The sequence below is a fragment of the Corvus cornix genome, chromosome 9, assembly GCF_000738735.6.
Source record: "Corvus cornix cornix isolate S_Up_H32 chromosome 9, ASM73873v5, whole genome shotgun sequence".
Lineage (NCBI taxonomy): Eukaryota > Metazoa > Chordata > Aves > Passeriformes > Corvidae > Corvus > Corvus cornix.
Genome location: NC_046339.1, coordinates 20371058 through 20392899, shown reverse-complemented (window position 1 = coordinate 20392899; position 21842 = coordinate 20371058). Strand labels below are relative to the sequence as shown.

The following is a 21842-nucleotide window of genomic DNA, read 5'->3' as shown; positions in this document are numbered from 1 at the left end:
ACAGAAACCTACAATTAAGAAAAGCACCAGTACTTACTGTTATTTAATGAAAATACAATGGCATTTAAAACAATATTTAAGGAAAATTATAGTATTTTCACACAGGATTTTTTTTCCTAGACAGTGTGAAAATAAGCACAATTTCCCCACAACATACATGACATACCTCGAGCATCACAGCAACATTTTAAATGTTCTCTGTATCTCTCCCTTTGATTACTACTTCTGCCAAATTAGGATGAGCCCTGAAAACGAATCTGAATTCTTTCATGTTTGCATATCATCACTGATAATAATAGTATTTAACAACTACTCTGCCTATTCATTCTGGAAGACTGTTGTACCCATATAACAGAGAAGGACTGGCTCAAGAAATTGCCAGTCTTAATTCCTTGGATTATCCATTCAAACAGAAGCAAATCCACTAGGAATCAAAACAGGTAAGAGAACAAAAACGTATGGAACCACAAAATTTGGTATGACAGCAATATACAAAGAAAATAAATCAAACCAAAGAAAACAGCTCTGCACACTCATTTTCTGGATCAGAACTATGCTACTGCTAAAGTCTGAAAGACTACATGGACAACACACAACCTATGGAAGCACAGGATAATGATAAACACTGTCCTCATGTGTGCCCAATATCTAGGTTTGCAAAACTTGATTTGCCTCTAAACAGTGCTCAATTTTTTTTTTTAATTAACAATAGTCTATAGCTTTGATTTATTCATGAGACCTTCCAGGTAAATCAGATCCACATACACGCATACTCAAGTCATACACAAGCTTCACTCTATGTACTAGCACATCTAGTAGAAAATAATCAATTAGTAACAGCTCACTACCATACATTTATATTAAACATTTTCTCCCAATCCAGGTAAATTCCTGCATGAATCTCTCATAAGCAATTTAGAAAAATCAGGAATGATTGTCAGCACCACTAAGAAGGAAATCTACGTCCTTGATTACTGAAGGTGACATTTTGCTTCAACGTACTTCTTTTATTATATAAAATGGAATAAATACACTATTTATGCCATTACAGTTTTATTACTGGAAGGAATGCAGTGGCACTGCTGGGAACATCATCTGGGGCCTCAAGACTGAAGATCCCACAAACCCTGAAGCAAAATTCTGTTACTAAAAAACCTGTGTCACATCCTGCCAAAAAAAAAAAAAAAAAAAAAAAAAGGCAGGAGCAGTTCTTTGCCTCTCAAAGCTGTACTTCATGCAGGAGAACATAGGCTGTTCCTTTTTCAGCCCAGCAAAACTACCCCCAGCAGCCCTCTGTGCACAATAGACAATGACAACATCTGTGTGGGATCGGAAAGAGCTGCCACCAGTCACATCTGCAACACAAGAAAAAAAGGGAACAACATCAAATGACATTTTCTGCAAGTAAGAATAGGCCTTACGTCATGTCAAATGATAACTGATTCACAATACTAGCACCTGGTTGCCTTGCAAATTCAGGATAAAACATTGATTGTGGCTAAACAAAGGATCATAGGATTCCTGAAGAGTTAAATTGCAACAAGCACATGGACAGCTCTGTGCTCTGCTGGGCTGCTTTGCTTTATCTTCCCTTCCCAGAGACCTCACCTTCATCCATTTGTTAAGAGACCATGAACAATATTATACAAACCTCAGGCTTTCTCAGGCATGCATTTTATTTCACCAATATTCCAGCATGCCAAAGGTAACAAAATTTAAGGCCCTCAAAGCACTGGGGTCACAGCCACAATTAGAAATCTGAAGTAATGTTATCAATCCCAATGGACCATCAAACAACAAAATGGCACACAGCCAAACACCCAGAGATTTAAGTTCCACTGACACACCAGGCACACTGGGACATTTGGGCTTTTGTGATAACCAGAGATAGTAGCCCTACTGTTTCAGATAGTATATAACTTCCAGCTCTGTCAATGCACCATGCATCCATGCTGTTTGCCTTATCTATAAGGCTTTGTATTTTTTTATTTGCTGGATTGACCACACAATCAATAATGTCCAATTGAAATCTAATGCATTCCATATGTAAGATTTTAAAGTGTTTGCTGAGTTAAAAAAACACAGCATTTCCCTGTGAGGACAACCCTCCTGCAGAAAAAAAAAAGCCACAGGAACGAATACAGAAGCAAGATAAACAAATTCCTTTCCTTTAATTAATTTACATTCTCTAAAGAATAGATACACTAGCCCAGACTATGGTCTCTCATGTAGCTGAGCTTTTTTTATTTGAAGGGTCAGAAAATATGCTACCTCTATAATAGAAGTGTGTGCCACTGTTTAAAACCTGATTACTTAATAGTAGAAGTGTTTTTTTCTGTTGTAGGAAGTATGTGTTTGTTAGTGTGAGATGTATGCATTGCTATTTTCAGAACAATATTGGTACAAGAAATAATACAATTACACTCCTGACTGTACTAACACGTGTAGAGTTACTCCACAGATTAATGAATTACTGGCACCAGTCTCACCAGCACAGACTTTTAAAGGGAAGAAGGGAAAGAGATTTAAATGAATTGAAAGGCATACTAGCAGCATAAGCAAGGACACAAAGGTAAACTCAAACCTTTCTACTTTAGACATACCATGAATTTACCACAACATAAAGTTTAAACTTTTTTTCTCTTCTCTATATATTTATGTATAATCCATAAATAAAGCATAATTTAAGTATTCACACATATTCCTGCTCCCGAAAGCAAACCACCATCTATCCCCATGCAAAATGCTAACTAATGTACAAAACCGCTACATTCCCAATTTTGTGAAACAAACAGGTGCAGTGAACTCAATCCTTATTCTATTATGGCCCTCACCATTTAATTGTACTATATTAAGTCCTCAGATGCATCTTGCTGCCTTGTTTACACACCAAGAGTTTAAGATGACTGCTTTTGCAAGCTCCTAACGAGGAAAAGAGAAGGAAAAAACCCTTCAGCTATTTCCTGGCTGCAACTGCACATGCTAAAAAAATCCAAGCCTAGTGAGAAAGCCCATGTAACATCTATTTAATGTGCACAAAAGACAGAAACTGCTACAGATCAAACAAAACCAACATAATTTTAGTAAGGCCAAATAATTACCAGTAAGGTTCTCCACAGCAGAAGAGTCAACCCTGGAGCTGGCCACTGCTGATGGGGAGGTCCCATTCCCCCTCTGCTCCCAGCACCACACTCCTTCCCCTTGTTTTATGCCAGGGCCAGCTGACCCATCCATGAGCTGAGCCACTCATGAAGCTACCAGAAAACTGACACGTAAAAGGAAAATAAACAATGAATAGTGTAGGGAATGTAGAAAAAACACCCCTTTGAGCACCAAGTAGTTGTCAATCAGCTCCCTCATCTCCCAGTCTTGCCATAAGAGCACCTCATGGTAAGGCTGGAGCCAAATCAACAGCAAGACTGGAGGGGCAAGGTCGCTTTTCCATTAGTTATTTTGAGGAGCCTAATATCTGTCTGAGTGCCCAGTGTGCTGACCGAACCAACCAAAATGGCAGAAGACAAAGCCAACAAACACGAGAGACAATAAATAAAAATAAAATTTCGGAAAGGTTTTTAAGACAAACCAGTACAAAATACCCTGAGCTGTGAGCTAGACCAAGCCCACGGAAGGGAGGAGGAGAGGGCTGAGGCAGTCAGGAGGGAAGGGCACACCCGCTTCGCCTCCTCCTCCAAGTAGAGGGAACCTGCCAACCTCTATCCTGAAACCATATCATGTGTCGATTACCTTCCACAGTGCTAATAACACACAGGAGAATGCCTTAAGCAAATACACTTAAATAAACTAATGAGTCTACAAAGGCAAAATACCTAGTTTCACAATAAACAGTCGGGACTGCACTGTATGTGGATTTTTAATTGACAATTTACCAGTCTATTACTGACAAAATATGCTGCATCTTGCTAAAAAGGGGCATGTTATTATTAAAAAAATACAACGCAGTGAGTTCATGTTTGTCTTGATAGACCTGATTTCCCTCAGAACCCACTCTTTTGCTGTATGCTTCTTGGATTAACAGGGATCATTAAACCAGTATAGAAAACAATAACATAAATCAGTTTTCTTCAGGTATAATTGCTACAAGCAGCTGTTAGCTCAGCTAGAATTCACCACTGTGAAGTCTGGTTAGAGCGATAAAACCAGAAACACATCGAGAAATTATGCATTTTTAAAAGCACTGTCTCACTCTCAGACATGCCCAGCATCCCAAAGGAAGACTGACAGCCATGCCTTTGATCCACGAACCATTTTTATGCAAGCTACCATGCTCCTTGGGAAAAAAAAAAATAAATTTGAGTACTTCAAAGCCAGAAGCAGGCACCTTATTAGCTATTCAACCCTCTTGTACAAGATTACGAAATTTCACCACTTATCAGAGTATTTAGGCAGACCTAAGTTCCTGCCTGTACTTTTTCTAAGTGCGGTTTGTGAGCAGAGCAGCCCTGCCCCAGACACGTGCAACAGCAGCAGCATGGCAGGACAGCAGCCACTGTGCCGCTGTGAAGCATCTGGAATACTGCTGCCAGCTCATCACTGCTAATTTCTGGCTACAGCACAGCTTCCTGAAAGGCCTTACCACTTCTAATTGCACAAGTGTAGTTGACCGAGGGCAGCATCCATCATTTCCTTCAGTGTATTATTTAAATTGAGTACGCACATTCCTCATTAAAACATTCTTGCACATTTTTCATATGCTGTGTTCTACTACATCTTTCAATATCCTCATTCTGGATAGATGGTTTCCCACTAGATTAAAAAATTTTCCAGAGCTTCAGTATTGTACCAAAGCAATTCTTTACTTTTCTTTTTGATATGTTAAACAAATTGAAACACGACAGCCTCTCATCCAAAATATGTGTTTAAGTAGCACAGTTTATTAATACAAGCTCACCTGCAAAACTTTCCTATCACAAAGGAAATGAAATGAATAAAGAGCAGGAGTCACACCTCAGTGTGTTTCAGGGCCCCAGCATGAACTCTTCAGTATAACCATGGCTTTCCATGGCAAAGCATGCCATTACCAGAATGGCTGTGGTTGTAAATGGTAATTACTGGCACTACCAACTGGCAAAATTCAAGAGTATAGTCCAGGTCTAAGGCATTTTTGCTATCCTCTAAATACTTCCATACACCTTTTCAGTATGTCTTTCAACGTAACTTTAAAATGCAAATAGAAGAATTACACCAAGAGTCTCTCAGGTAAGAAGTAAAACTACTGACAAACTGAATAGCTAAAGCAATCAATGATCTGTTTGGATGTGTTGTGATAATTTTGTGAGGAACATAATTCATACATACAAGTTTTCTTGAAGGACAGGCATGTTCACCTCATACGTGGCATGTCCCACCCACCACTGAACACTAGTATCTTTCTTAAAATTCACTATTAACTTGTTCTATCAAGTCTGCAGAACACAAAAGCTTTAATGTGACTCAAAAGCAGTTTCACAACTCTGCATCACAGAATTATTTGTGGTGTGACCCACTTAAAGATTAAAATGGAAAAAAATTCCTCTCTTTAAAAATGGCAACTTAATTCAGGGAAAAACGAAAATCATGAAGAAAAAAATTCCCTCCTGTAACACAGAAGAACCGTGAAGTGAACAAAAAAAATTAATTCAATGGATTCAGGGGAAAAAAAGGGTAAAATTGGAAAACAAATTTCTACATAGAAATGAAATTAATAATGTGACAAAGCTTCTTACTTTCTGAAAATTTCAAAGCAATAAAAATCCCTGGCAGTTCAGAGCCCTGCTTGTTTCTTTAGCACCAAATGCCAGCTGATTCCTTTCATTAATCAGGCTTCTCTCCTGCCATTCAATTAATTTACTGATCCTTCTGCCTCTTCAAGAGCCTACTTCTCCAGCAGACACCTGCACCAGGCTGGACAAAGACAAGGGCAGCTACTGCCATTAGGCTCCACTAGCTCACTGCAGCCTCCTAAAACTACATTATACTTTTTGACTTGTACATTATTATATTCATTGCAGTTTAACACACAGCTACAGAAACATCAAGTAGAAGCTGCTTTTAAATAGTATTGCTGATTTTAAGGGGCTTCAGAGATCCAGCATAAGCAGAAAAGCTTGTTAATACTAACGCTTAGAATCTGAAATCCCAGCCTGTCTCCATGTTGAAGGAAATCTTATGACTCAGCTTCTTTCCCTGGTGTACTGTTTAGAGTTACCCCACCCATCCATTTCCCCACAAACCTTACTGCTATACTGCAATATAGTATACAGACAGGCATGTAAATGCCTCACCCATTCCTTGGTAAGCATATTTAAAAATTAATTAAAATAATAATAATCCTACATTTCACCACAAAAAGCAACTACTATCTCTAGCACACTGTGCACAAAAAACCAAAGAACTTACCTGAAGCTTCAAGAAAAGTTGTCAGACAATATGCCCACTTCTGCCCAGGTAGAAGCCGAAATAATATTCTCATAACCTGGTATTACAGTCAATCCCCCGTTGGCTCAGTTGCCCATAGTGCATCATCACAAACCCCAGAATACTTGTTACATGACAAAAAATGCAGCAATTCTGTACGTGCCATTCTACCCACCCCTGGAAGCAAAAATGCAAAGCAAGAGTCTCCTTTGTAACTATTTCTAGTTCTTTGTATATATTAATCCCATTCCCTTCCAGAGGTTCTCCCTGTACCAGATTTCTGATATACATGTAAGGGTCAATTTTGACAGTGAAGTAGTGACAAAAGTGGAGGCAGAAGGACACATTTCTGATTTATTTCACATCATGAAATATGGCCTAGAGTTCACACATTCCAATAGCTCAAATCAGCTGTCTGAGTGTGAGAAACCACCCAGGTGATGGACAGGAAACCCCACCAGCACCAGAACATCAGCATTTAGCCTGAACCAGAAAGCTGGTGCAATGAGCAGGGGGAAAACAGATCATTTCAAATGCAAGCTGGTTATGTAAGGAAGGAGGATGAGAATCCCAAGTACCAGCACAAGGGAAGTGCATGTGCGCTTTCAGGGCATTTTGTTTTGAACAGAAGTTGAGAACAATAAAACTGCAAGAATACTCGGGTCTGGGACTGCTCCAGCCACAATCCTCTAAGGCACAATTTTCTTTAGAGAATATTCTCTCAAACAAAAACCTACACTCACAGTAAAGCCATTCTCTAGTAGCACAAATAATGAAGCTAGGAAAAAAAAAATCAAAATTAATAAAGTATTTAGCCAAATACAATTTCAGTAAGAAGTGTGCCACTTTTAAAACTAACTTTAAAGAAATTCAACAATATTTTTCCCATGGTTTCTTTACTTTCTTTGGAGACCATATTCTGTGGCCTGCTAGAAATTGCTAATGCTCAACCTAAGTTTATCAAAGTTCAACACAATATAGCTCTTCATCTAATTTACCTTAAGATCAACAGATCTTTAACAAACATAACCTACAAAAGAGTAAGATCACTTAAAGAATAACAATATTAAAGCATTAAGATTATGAGCCGTAAAACAGTGACCTTGACATTGCTCAGGAACATCCTAAAAACATTGACTTAGGAACTGGGAAGACATACTAAGGAGTATCCCTCTTCCCATAGTGATTACTACTGGCCCCTGCCATAGGCAGCATGGAATTAACTCCATCCATCTCTGCTTTGACACACTCTACATGTGAAGGTTTCCCTTCCAAAATAATCCATTTGGGAGTTCACAATTAAAGACTCTTTATGTTAGACTACTGTCGAGTTCTCCTCAGTTCCCTAGGCTTTACAAATCAGCTGGGATGACACGCAATCAAGCACAGCTCAACTACTCGGGGTTCACTTTTGTGCATCAGCATGGTAGAACTACGGCTGAAACTGAAACACAACAGGCACAGCAAGCTGTGCTGCAAAGAGCTGGTCACGCTCCTGGTCACACTCCACAGAGGTGACTGAGACCACAGCTGACTCCTCAATTCTGCTACTGTTACCTCTACTGCGAGATCTCAGTAGTGTGATACAAAGATTAAAATGCAAATCATTGGGAGATCAATTCTCATTAATCCAAGCTGACTCTCGCTACATGAAACCAGCACAATTTGGTGCATGATCCAATGATGCCTTTTCCTGGTCTTAAAATCAAGAATGAAACACAGTTAGAAGGGAAAAAGGGGTTTTACCTTGGTATTTATTTCAAGGATCTTTAGGTGCACCACATCCAGGTGGAATATCCAAAATGCACACCACAATGCACACACACGATAGATTGGGTATAACATTATCTACAAAAGGGAGTTCCTGACAAATAACCTATGGGAGTTACGTACTGAGTCTCAGAGAAAGCAGGAGAGGGCAATCAATAAACGACTGAGAATCATGACACCACCATTACTGGGTTTCTTTTCCCTCTAGTTCATTACATCCTCATTCAGTAAAGGAAAATAGTTGTTCACAGCTTTTTCCCTTAAATTATCTCTTACCTACTACACTAGGAGCTGAAGTACAGGAAATATCTGAGCTGATCCACAGGTCATTATCCATCTGACAAATTTGCTTTCTGTCACACTATTTTTTTTTTTTTTTGCCATGGTCCCTAGCACTTAAAACACAGTTTTGCTGACAATACAAAGGGTTTACTGACACAGCTCTGCTGGCAAATCCTACCAGCGCAGATACAGCTTAGATTAGTAAAAACCACAACCTCTGACCATGATAACTGCAACTGTGCTAGGGCTTTACTGGTTAAGTACTTTTATAAAGAGTGCTCTTTCCTTCACACTGCCAGCCAGCATCAATACACCATCAATCAAGTGTCCAATTTTCCCAAGTTAGCTGTGTGGAGGTGCCTTTTAGTACAGAACTCTCACACAGCTCATCCTCAGACAAAATTCCCTGCTTCCTCTGAAGTATGCTGTACCAAGGACAATGTGGCAAATGGGAACACATCACTAAGAACAGCAAAATCAGAGGGTAGCCAGAAGAAATTTTTCCCCTAACTACTCAAGACCAAGAATTAATTTTGGGCATCACCTGAAAGACAAAACAACTCAATGCATTACAGGCCACAGCACATCAGTGATATTCAGACACACATCTATCTCACTGCTATCAAGACACCAGAGTGTTTGCAAGAAAAACTCATGAGAAGCAGCTGGCTGAAATGCAGCCTGATATCCAGGGTTCGGGAAAGAGACAACACTTTGATAATGTATTATACCCCACAAGAAGTGGTGCTCCTCAGGGGTCACAACTGGACTGGCACTGTTCAGATGCATGTCAGCAACATGGACAGTGGGACTGAGCACACCCTCAGCAAGGGTTGCTGATCACATCAAGCTGTGTGGTGCAGCCAGCACGCTGGAGGGAAGGGATGCCACCCACAGGGTCTGGACAAGCTTGAGACATGGGCTCATGCAAACCTTATGAAGCTCAACAAGGCCAACTGCAAGATCCTGCATGTCGGACACGGCAATCCCAAGCACAAACACAGTCTGGGCAGAGAATGGATTGAGAGCATCCCTGCCCAGAAGGACTTGGGGGTGGTGATTGATGAGAAGCTCAACATGACACGGCAATGTGCACTGTAGCCCAGAAAGCCATCCATGTCCTGGGCTGCATCACAAGCAACGTGGCCAGCAGGGTAAGGGAGGGGATTCTGTCCCTCTACTCCATGCTGGTGAGACCCCACCTGCAGTGCTGCACCCAGCTCTGAGGCCCCCAGCTTATACGGAACATGGACCTGCTGAAGCGAGTCCAGAGGAGGCCATAAAGATGATCAGAGGACTGGAGCAACTCTGCAGTGGAGACAGGCTGAGAGCCACAGTTGTTCAGACTGGAGAAGAGAAGGCTCTGGGGAGACCTTAAAGTACCTTCCAGTCCCCAAAGGGGCTACAAGAGAGCTGCAGAAGGGCTTTTGAAAAGGGGGGATGGCTTCAAACTGAAAGTAGTCAGGGTTGGATTAGGTATTAGGAATTAATTCTTCCCTGTGAGGGTGCTGAGGCCCTGGCACAGGCTGCCCAGGGAAGCTGTGGATGCCCCATCCCTGGAAGTGTCCAAGGCCGGGCTGGATGGGGCTCTGAGCAATTTGGTCTGGTGAAAGCTGTCCCTGCCCAAGGCAGGGGGGCTGGAGCTGGACAGTCTTTACGGTCCTTTCCCAATCCAAACCATTCAGTGATTCTATGATAAAACTATGTCCCTTTTCAACTAAACAACAAACCATTACTGAATTGGTGATCAGATTTTGTGCCAAGATAACAAACAAGCAAGCAGAAAAACTAGACCTTAAAGGATAATTCACTCCATTCTCTCAAGAAAAGAGCCAGCCATTGCAATACAGAAATTTCACATAAATAATTTCAACATCACAATATACCTTAAGTGGTGGTAGAAAAGTGTACTTTGCACAGTTCCCCTAAAGCACCTCTCTTTCTTCTGCCGGTTTAAATGTTTGGTCTAAATCTTCAAAGTCAACTAATGGATTCAACTCCTGATACATAAACCACACCACATCTCAACTGCCAAGATAGGTGTGTTCCTTTGGGGCAAGGCAGATCACAGAGCACAGAAAGATACCTTTAAGAGCAGAGATGATGCCTCCCAGGATTAAGAGAACTATGCAAGTCACAAACCTTTAGGAGAGATGAAGTGAGAGTCATAACATTTAACACGATGCCATTGTATTTTCCTTTTGTAGATTTTGAGGTAGAGGGAGAAGAGTTTCAGCTAACCCATGAACTCCATGTTATGAAATGCTCTGCAGCACAGGAATCAAAAAGGGGCAATGATCTAGATTGCTCCCAAAATGTGCTCAAGCTCTTGCCATGGCAACCTAATTAAGAGTCGTCTGATGACTCACAAGACACCAGTCCAAAGATTGATGTTACAGAAGGATACTTCAGCATACACACTCTGAAAATCCAGCTGTTCCTGAAAAACCCAGGTCAAAATCCTTACCCCTCCTGACACCACCTGAGAGTTTCAGTTACTCAATGTTATTGCATATTAATGAAAACAGAAGATAAACAATGTGTCAGACGTCTGTGATGATCTATCAGCTATGCTGATACACACTACTTTTCATCTGTCTTTCTCTTTTTGGGGACACTTGAGTTCTCTTTCCAAGTAGACCATATTACGCTAAGCAAACTTCTCTGCTGCCATCACAGTAACAAATACAAGAAAGTAACCACCTTGGAACACAGGCTGAAAGTCTTCATAAAAAGTTTAACATTTAAATTTATTCCAGCCAAAACTCACAAGATAGTACACCTTATGGTTCCTGCTTGCTTTTGACCAAAAGTTTCAAAAAGCATGTTTGCATTTAAAGAAAAAGGAGGCTGGAGGGAATACCACAGCAGAAGGACACCCTTCCAAAAGAAAGATTTCCCAACTGATTTGACTTCAAAGCAACTCGCCGTAGCTGCTGTAGATAGGACTCTCCAAGGCAGAAGAGCCCTGAGGCTTCACAAATATAACTGAAACCAGCACTGTTGATATGCCCTATACAGGAGTCAGCACCTCTCCGGAAACACACAGACAGGCCCACAAATGAAAAACTGGCTGAGAGCTACCTGTCTACAGACAGCAAATGAAAAACAAGGTTTGGAACAAGAAGTGACTAATGTGACTAATATTAGATCAACTAACATGGTGGGAAGCACCTCTGAGGGACAGTTCCCTTAATTAATCTGCTAAGAAGAGCTGGACTGAAAAGGGAACTATCAAATTGGTTCACAATACTAAAATAAGAGCTTCCAATTTTCCTCTAATGCAATTACTGTGCAATGCTACCAAGAGAAACTTGAACACTACAAAAGAAGTTTCCATCTCTACAAGTTTACCCAAGGAATGATCACACATCATGTCTGAAATGACTGAAAAAAATATTCTGAAGGACAGTAATTCTTCTAAAGGTCTGACACCAAGCTCAGGTAGAAATACTTGCATTTTAGCTGATACCTACACTCCTAACATTGTGCATTTTTACTTATTTCAGCTATGTCAGTATCCTGTCAGTATCCTTAGGGCTATGTGGATGAACAAAACAAACACCCCACAACCCTCAAAATTATAAATTGGTGCAACAGAGTCACATAATTTTATTAAATTAGGGATTATAAAAATTACTTAAATAGGAGTTTACAACAGTACAATGTCATCAGTTTCTGTATCACTAAGAGGCTTCAATCAAACAAGAGCTCTATAAACAATCAGTCAAGAAATCAAAATTCACATCCTCAATAAACTCCAGTTATTAAAAAACTTTAATTTTTTTTTTAAAAAAACCTCTTTTCTACGCTGAAAGACTTCTTCTAATTACAAGGGTGAGTCAAAAGAAACCATAACTCTCCCAAAAAAGTCTATATTGCAGTTCCATTTTTAACACTAAAACTAATCAATGTATTAAGAAAATGCTAAATTTAAGAAGAAAGTAAGGTTATGCTTTTAAGAGTCTGGTTTAAAACTACAGGCTAAAGGTTTGACTGCAGTCAAAATGGACTCTTATGAACTCTGTAAGATAACAAAAGAATCACAGAATGGTTTGGCTTGGAAAGGACTAGACTAGGTTGCTCAGAGCCCCATCCAACCTGGCCCTGAGCACTACCAGGGACGGGGCACCCACAGCTGAACATCCCCAGCTCTCTCAGCCTGTCTCCACTGCAGAGGTGCTCCACCCTCTGACCATCCTCTGGCCTCCTCTGGACTCTCCAGGAGGTCCACATCCTTCTTATACTGGGGGCCTCAGAGCCGGATGCAGCGCTACAGGTGAGGTCTCATGAGAGCAGAGGGGCAGAATCCCCTCCCTCGCCCTGCTGCCCTCACTGCTTGTGATGCAGCCCATAAACTGTAATGCAACCTCTACATTCCCTGAAAATTACAAAAATAAAAAGGCAGGCAGTGACAATTTTGGAATCTGACCAACTATCCATTAGAAACAGAGGTAAATAAGGGGATTTCACAGAATTCAGATGTCTTGAAATCTGTAAAAATAATTCTTCACTACTAAGCCAAACAAGACTTAAATAAACAATGTGAGAGACACTGTAATTTATGGATTTTCAAACTATCCCTTTTAGCTCCTAAAATATACATTTTAATTTTCCCTTCACAGTCATTTTGAAATTAGTTTAGCTTGGCTATCTAATTTAGGGACTTGCTCAAGATCTGGATTTTCTGAGGTTTTGTATAAATCTCAGATGCATCAATCCACAACACTGAAAGTTAGAGTACCATAATGAATACAAGTGACAAGCTGTAGAAACTTCTGCTGTACTTACTAACATTTCTCAATGCCTGTTAGTAATTCTGAAAGTTAAAAATAGCCTATTTAGAGAGAAAAGCTTCTGTATTTCTGGCCAACAATCGTTCTCCTTGTTCACTAAAGAGCTCAAGAACAGCTACTTCTGAAACACAGATTTGACATTTCTTCCTAGATTTGATACTGTTAAGTCCCCAACCTGCATAAACATGAGGAGTGACTGCCAGTGCTAAAGGGAGAGCAGAACTACTCTTCAGACTCCACTCCAACAACTCTGAGACCTTACCCAATACAGTTCCTAAGGGAAGCAAAGAGTCTTGCATGGTCAGCCTCATAGCAAGAAACGAATCCATCTTTGTTGGATCTAAACTATAAATCCAGGCCCATATGGCTGTTAACATTTTTTTATTTTTACATATCTACACACACATATAAGTTCCCAAACAAGAAGGAAAACTCACTAAACAGAGTTTATTTCTCTTTCAGAGAGAAAAAAAAAAATGTATATAATGGCAGGAAGTAATAACTACGATCACAAATTAAGAAGTTGGGGAGTTGCAGGCTGTTTGGTTTTTCCAGGTTAAAAGGATGAAGAAAATAGACATGCAATTCTCTCACAGAACTTAAAACTTAAATACATTCATAAGTCTGTCAGCATGCACAAATGCCCTGAAGTTTTTGTGACTTTTTGGGAAAATATTCCATAACCCTGTAATGAAGAGGCTCTTTTGGATCTAATGACGTTAAACCCATCACCACAACTCATGAGTTAAGGGTAACACCAGTCAGACAGCACAGCTATGCCAGGACTCTGCCCAAAATGCTCTGTGAATGGATGCAGTTCCTAAGTGAAAAACTGTTTACTCCTGCTCCACCCTATTACAGAGTTAGCAGAGTTTGGATATTGCTCAATGTCAATTACAGACATAAAACGGAACTATGTTAGTCAATTCTGATGAGTCAATCTACTGCTTTTCTTAGAGATTACAAATCTAAATAATCACCTCCAGAACAGCACTTGTTTAGCCAACACAGACTATTTTCAAGAAGCTGTCTTTGCTGTCAATCATTACCTCCGTAATTCATGGAAAAAGACTATTTGCCCTGGTGAGTAGAGCTTGTGTTTGCTTTCGATCATATTTTAAGAAAAGTTGAACTTCTCAAGTTCATATTTGAACCCTCAAACCCAACAGCCAACACTTGATTTAAGGTTTTCCAAATATCTCAATTATTTGAGTTTTCCCCAGTTGTATTTTTTTAAGAGAAGCCTTCATTCATTTCACTGACAAACTATACTAGACTACAAAAAAGGAAAATTTCCATAGGAACTTTTCCTTTTTTAAAAGCTGGAAAGCAGGCAACAAGGCAGAGGGCAGCAAAACCAGGTCCCTCAGACAAGACTCCCAAGTACTGCCTCAGGCAGCAGAATCCTATCCCAAATCTTCCTTTCTCATTAGGCAACACATAACCCAGGTGCCTAACGTGGTCACTGCTGAGTGTTCATCCTCTTCTGGAAGCCCAAAATGAGATTCCAAGACTAACAACCAATATCACAGCAGCAGTTCAGGTGCCTGATGGACAAACACCACTGTGAGTGCCCTAAAACAGCACAGCTGGTCTCCAACTGCCCTTTCGGAAAATCACAAACCTCTAGAGCAGGTGCCTTGGAGTATCTAAAATAAAACTAGGTATCTATGCTTAGGCAACTGAATTTCACATCACAAATGAGTGTCACTGGAAAAAAAGTTTAGAAAGTGCGTGTTTCTCAAGTGCTCCACCAGACAACACACACAACAATCACACACTCAAGAGGAGGAAATTCTCTGTGCTTAAGCATCATTCCCTGAAAAAAGGGGGGAGAAGCACCATGCTGCTGAAGAACACTGTGAAATGTACTGTCATTAGTATCTCTGAACCAAAGAAAAACCCCCAAGGACCTGGATCCTCCTGTCTTCTGAGAACTGAGTTTTACTCAGTAAAGCAAAAGACCAAATACACTGCAACTAAACAAGTACATTCAAAGGATGTATGTGCACTGAGCTCAACAAACCTGGAACCAATCACATAAACTTTTTGTACCAAATCAGTATAAGTGAAGCGAGGTTTGGGATATTTGCTAATTTCTGAGAGATTAACTTTGCTTTCTCAACATTTGTCTAATATAGCACCAAGCATATACAAAGTCTTTATCAAGAATCGTGCCTCAAGTGACCTCCTCCAAGATATCTCTTTAAATTCTCCTGAGAAGTTTCTCTATCACTACCCAACACCAGTCAGAAGAAACTTAGGACTTGAATAGCAGGTGTGACGGGTTAGAAGAACCATACATTCATAAACTGTGTGGGAGAGACTGCTCAGGCATCACTGTGTTACACTCAGTGCATGTCTGCATCGCTAAGGTCTCTTTTACAATAAAACCCCCCTCATTTTCTTTGCTAAATTTTTCCACCTCTGTGAACAGACTTTGCTTTTGCTTATTCTTTGTCTATACATGATATTCAATGAAGTCATAATGTTATGTGGTGGTAATTTTATAAATGATTGCAATACATCAAAGAAAAAAAAAATCTTCTGACATCTATGAAAAGGAGTATCATCTGCCAGAGCAGTAACTTCACATGTTACAGTCAAAAGTAAAATATAATGACACAAATAACTTTTGCCTCATTTCTACAAGTGTAGCAAAACCTCCTGAAACTGCTTACCCGGGGGAAGAGCTCAGAGCTTCCACTGCAGCAGGATGCTCTGAATGTGTGTGATCAGCACACACATCTACCACTCCATACAAGGTATCACTCATAACTCAGTGTCTACAGACTTTTTCCCAAAGCAAGCTCCTCGGCAGATGAGCTGAGAAGCTGCTGTGGCTCTGAATGAATATTTGGAAAAATATATCCATCCATGAGAAGTTTCCCAGGTGCACTCTTGGCCAGGAAAGTAAAGAGAAAATGACAGAGAAAGTTGCACAGTTGAAGCAACACTGGCTGCAAGAGCTGGCTGGGGTGTCAGAGGGACCTTCTACAACTCTCTGTGCAAGTGCCTTTCCTCCCAAATCTATGCACTGCCATGCTTTACTCAAAAGTCAGTAAATAAACAAAGAAAACTCTTCAGAAAGGTATTTCTTCAGATGTCAAGCTCTTTGTCTGGGCAGCTCTAGCAGCCAGAAAAAGATCACGCATTCCACGTTTCTGGAAATGCTTCCCCATTTTTTTCATTCTATGTTTTAACACAGATAAACTTCACAGGAGATAAGGCATTTCACACATGAGTGACTGAACATAAGTACTGTTCTCACAGTCGCACACATTCAACTCCCTGAAAAGCTGACAAATTAATTCTATTTAATTTATAGCCAAGTTCTATCTTAGCTATTTTTAAGTTTCATGTTTCAAATCTTGCAGGGTTTCCAGTTAAATTTATAGCTACATTCTCTTAGTAAGAAAAAACAATTTGTTATCAATACTGACTAAAAATAATACACAACAGGGCAAGGATCAAAAGCAGCAGAACAATTTTTCACTGATGCAGCCATTTCCCACACTTGGCAGTATACCTGAATGTTTTAAAACATCCAATGTTTTTAACATTTAAGTAGTAACTCATAAATATCTTCATCTAAAGATGTTTGTGAACCTAGAAAAACATCTTAAACTAATACTACAGTTCTCTACTAATTATAACTCACCAATTTTTGAACTGTCTTGCTACATTTAACCTTTTGGTGATGAATTCTCTGAGTGTTTGAAGGGGAGGGAAGGATTACAGAGGAAACGGATCTTTAGAAAGGATCTTGGAATTTAACTACAAGTAGCAGAATTTCAATAAACAGAAAGATTAGCTACAACATTCAGTAATACCCCCAGAATTTTATGCCCTTGTGGATAGGCTTAATATTTGCTTTTTTTTAGCAAATTTGAAATCAACAGTCAGGAACTTTTTTTAGGATCTTTTGATTATATCAAACATAGCTAGAATACTCAGACCACGGGAGTTAGAAAGCAAACTGCAGTTGTTTATTTAAACCTAAGCAATTTACTTCCTAAATTAACACTGTCTGAAAAAAAGAGGCCATGAAGACTGTTGAGGAATGACCGCAGTTATTCCTGTAAACACACAGAATTTTGGCTGCTTCTAGTTTGGTTCAATCCTGAATTCAAGCCTTTATAAGGAGTATTTAAATAGGGGCAAATGAATGTGTTATTTTATCACAAGGTGCAATAAGGAAAGCACATAAATCTGCTCAGGCTAAAGAAAGACCAAACTCACATGACACCAGTGTAAGCCTTAGGTACTCCTGATCGTGCATTTAACAGCCCAGCTCAAGTCCTTTAAAATAATTCAAGACAGCCTCATCTTCTAATTTAACCTTTGTGTTTGCACTTGGGGGGTGGGGAGGGATCTCAGCATAAAGTTTCACCTTCTCACTGCAGACATTCAGCTTCCTTTTGGCTCACACCTCTGCACCTCGTGGTGCCAGAAGCATGGTATTGAGAGAAAACATGGGCAAAGAGAGAACTAAACACACAAAATTTCAACTGTACAATGCAGAAATTATAGTATTTGAAAAATATTCAACTCACATTTTTGCTTTGCACATTATTTACATAAATAGCTGCAGGCTGTTGTGGAACTATTAATTTTGAAGGAACAGATGAGTCAAATCTTATTTTTGATAGGTAACTGCAAGATGCCTCCAATTAGACAAAGATAATCATACTTTAATAGCTGTTCTTGTAATTAAACCATATTACACAGCGTCACAAGTACAGAAAAGCAGGGCCAGAAGCCCCCTGCTTCAAAGCAGCACCAGCTATTAGAGTACCTTTCTGAAACTCTACCAAAAAAACCCATCATTTTAGCAAGCGTCTAGAGCATGTACAGAGATTATCAGCTTTCAGAAATATTTTACACAAAAAATTAGGCTGCAAGCAATTCATGTAAAAAATCCACAAAAACTCAACAAAGAAATAATTCAGAAGGAAAGACACTGGCCAGTAATCCTCATATTCACCAAAATGCCATAAAAAAACCTTAGCAAGTGTAGCACGTACAGGGTAACAGTCAAGTCTCATTCAACTACCAGCCATTAATTAATAAGAGCTACATTAGCTTCCACGATAGAATGCAAAATAGATACCATTCCCTCCTGAATACACCAATCAAGGAATTCCAAGAGGTGCAGTTTTAATATTATCACACCCCACTGGGAATATACATTTGTCTGGGCTTGATAATACCCAAAGAGCATAATTATCTCTCAAAGACACACTGTCACAAAGTATTACTCAACTGCTGCTTTTATTTAATCTCCTTTATTTGTAAATACATATATTTTTAAAAGTATTAATCCTGTTTTGTAATTCCCCACCTACAACCATGCGTTCAGTGCACACAGAACACATCAAAATTTCAGAACTCTGTGTCAACATAAAGAAGAGAATGTAATTAAACTTAAGAGAAAAAAAATCAATGCTGTCAGTGTTCAGAAAAATTCAGCAGCATGCTAGTCCATATGTACAAACTCACATTCCAAGACTTTATGCTGCTTGGTCCCAACACCACCAGACATGATCCCCTCCTGTCCCAAGGTACTTCTGTGTGACCAATGAAAGCCCCAACAACAGGTATATTACACTACAAATGAGATCCACATTAAATACAAATAAATTTAAGCCATGTGCATCCTAGCTGGCTGACCCAATAGTTTCCCACACTACAGGAAAACCATGAAGCTAACTGTGAAATACAATATTCTTACAACATCGAGTCCATGGCAGACAGAAACCTACCAAGACACCATCATGCCACTTATAGATCACATTAGCTGCCAATTTCTACAGGACAACTGAAAAGAAGAAAAAATCAAGTTACTCCTGAGCCCAGAACAGGTACCATGCTTATTCTACTTCACAAAATATTTCTTGGCCTTTTTTCTATCCCTGCAGTTAAAGGCATGTGCCACATCAACGGGTGTTAGGTCATAGCTATTAATTAAAGGTACACAGTGTTTCAAATAGTAAAAATCTATTATTTAAAAGATTTGATACCAAGGTGCAAGCTCAAGATGTTAAATTTCCTCTGACTACATGAGCTGTAGGTGTTAAAAAGGAAGACACACTTCCTGATGAACCACACTGCTAAGAGTCTTGAATTAACCGTTTCTGACAGGTGAGTTTAAAAAAAACCCACGTGCAGGCAAAACTTTACAACATTTTGATGTTAACTAAATTTCATTTCTGACCTACACTGAAACTGTTCTTCCACACATTGTTATTTGCCTCACTGAAACTGAAGAGCCTAGGTCATGTAATTTAATCTTTGACTCATCATGCAAATTAAATCACACCATTCCCACAAGACAGCATATAGGTTTTAAATAAATCCTCGGCACCTACATGATCCCTCACCAAAAATTAAAATTTAAAAAATTTTAAAAACACCAAACCGGATACATCCTAGTTTCAATACCAGCAGCATTCCACGGATTTGCAGGCAAAAAAACAATGGCAAAACTTTTCTTATTCTATAGAACAGAGAGATCACGCTCTGTTAGCTGTCTGTAGGGCAGTCTGCAAAGAAAATAGGCTCTCAGCAGCCCTCACGCACAGCTACTGCTGCGGAGGCCTATCGGGGCTACCACCAGGAACAACAATTGTAGGAAGAGGCCTCAGACCCGGACCCCGAGAGGCCGCGTAAGGCAGTGCCGGCTCCACACCTCCGGCCACTTCGTGCAGCCAAGGCCGTAACAAAGAGCGGTGGTCGCCGGGAGCGCCCCCGGCCCTGCCCCGCTCTGCCGGGACAGGCGCTGCCCCTCCGCCCTCCTCGGGAGCGGCCCGGACGCTGCGGTTCGCTCCGGGGCGAGCCGTGCGCGGCTTTACGTTGATCGTTCCCCGGGGTCGGCGTCTGAGGAGCTCGGGGACCGGGGCGCTGCCGCACGGGAAGCGCAGCCCTGGCCGTGCCCTTCCCCTCGGGCTGCCCGGCCGTGCCACACGGCACCCCCGGAGCAGCGGCTGCGATCCCCGGACCTGCCCTCTGCCCAGGCCGGCAGGACTCGGCCGGTCCCTGCCAGCGCCGAGCGGGGAAACGGGCCCGGAGCGCGACGGGCACCGGCCGGGCCGCGCTACCCGCGGCCCGCAGGGCACGGCCCGGCCCCGCGTCGGACAATGCCCACGGCTCTCGCCCCCCCACGACCCCAGCCTCCCCAGTACCTGTGCGTCCGGCGGGCCCCGCCCGCCCGGTGGCGGCTCTCGGCTCCGGCGCTGCGGCTGCGGCAGAGGCGGCGCGGCCCCGGCTCGCCCGGCCCGTCCCCCCCACCCCGCGCTCCGCGGCGTCGCACCGGCCCGGCCCGGCCCGGCCCTCCCGCCCGCGCTTCCGCCCGCGCCTGCCCCACAGCGCCCCCCGCCGGCGGGGAGGACCAAGGGCGCCGCCCGCGCCTAGCGGCCCCGAGCCTTCCCCACGTTTTCGTTCTTTCCTCGTTTTATTGTTCACGGTGCTTTTTATCATTATTAGAGTCACAGAGCCACCAAGGGTGGAAGACACCTTTCGGATCATCCGGTCCAACCATCCACCCAGCACTGCCACTGTACCACTGAGCCACTAACACATCACCCAGCACCAGGTCCAGACGCCTCTTGAGCACCTCCAGGAGTGGGGACTCCACCACCTCCCTGGCAACCTGTTCTGATGCCTGACCTCCCAAGCAGGGAAAAATATGTTTCTAATATTTAATCTGAATCTCCCGCCTCAGCTTAAAGCCATTTCCTCTGGTCCTCTCACTGCAGACATGGCAGAAGAGGCTGGCCCCATCTCACTACAGCCTCCTGCCAGGGAGTTGTACAGAGCAAGGAGGTCCCTCCGGAGCTCTTGGAGACTAAACAACCCCAGTTCCCTCAGCCACTCCTCGTAAGACAAGTTTTCTAAGCCTCTCACAACCCTAGGTGCCCTTTGCTGGACACACTCCAGCACTTCAACGTCCTTTCTTAAGTGAGGGGCCCAAACCTGTGCACAGAACTCGAGGTGCAACCTATTCCTTTATTCTTTATTAGTAGTTAAGAGTCTTTGTAATTATTATTTAAATTCTATTTATTGGTATTTATTTGTTTGTTATTTGTGCTTACTATTCTTTTCATCATTTTTACCCTCCTCTGCCCTGCCTTCCTGCAGACCCTTTACACCCTCTGTAGTGTCACAAAACTTCTCTATGCCGTGACCCTCAGGGCTTCAGTGTGGGGTTGGAACTTGGCATCATGCCTTGGACATGGGCTGATTGTCTTGATGCATCAGGTGCTGGTGATTTACAGTCTGGAGGTTTTCTGCAGTCTCCATCATGGCATGGACAGACTCCAGACTGGTTTTCTGTCCCTGTAAGTAATACTTATCTATTGTTGTCACCATGATAAAGGCAAATTAGCCTGGATGGAGAAAAGCCCACACCTCTCCCAGCATAGATCAAGTTGATATTGTCCATTAGTGTGGTATAATATGTTTAAAGCAGAAAATACATTTTTAATGGAACAAGTCATGAATGTCTTACAAGCCACAAGGTGAAACCTTGCCCCAGGAGGTCTGATGCAGTACCAATATGCAGCCATGCTTTCCCAAAAT

General features: G+C 41.5%; 1 protein-coding gene across 2 annotated transcripts in view; it reads right to left on the bottom strand.

Annotated features, from left to right (window-relative positions):
- Positions 1–20529, bottom strand: part of CAB39 (calcium binding protein 39) — a 42728-nt gene extending 22199 nt beyond the window's left edge. Inside the window, exon 1 of one of the 2 annotated variants that reach the window (XM_039557019.1) lies at positions 20447–20529. The gene's annotated coding sequence lies outside the window, so the exon portion shown is untranslated. Of the gene's footprint in view, positions 1–3101; positions 3189–20446 lie in introns of those variants that run through there. The other variant, XM_010405432.4, reaches the window with a different exon arrangement.
- Between the last annotated feature and the right edge of the window lie 1313 nt (positions 20530–21842).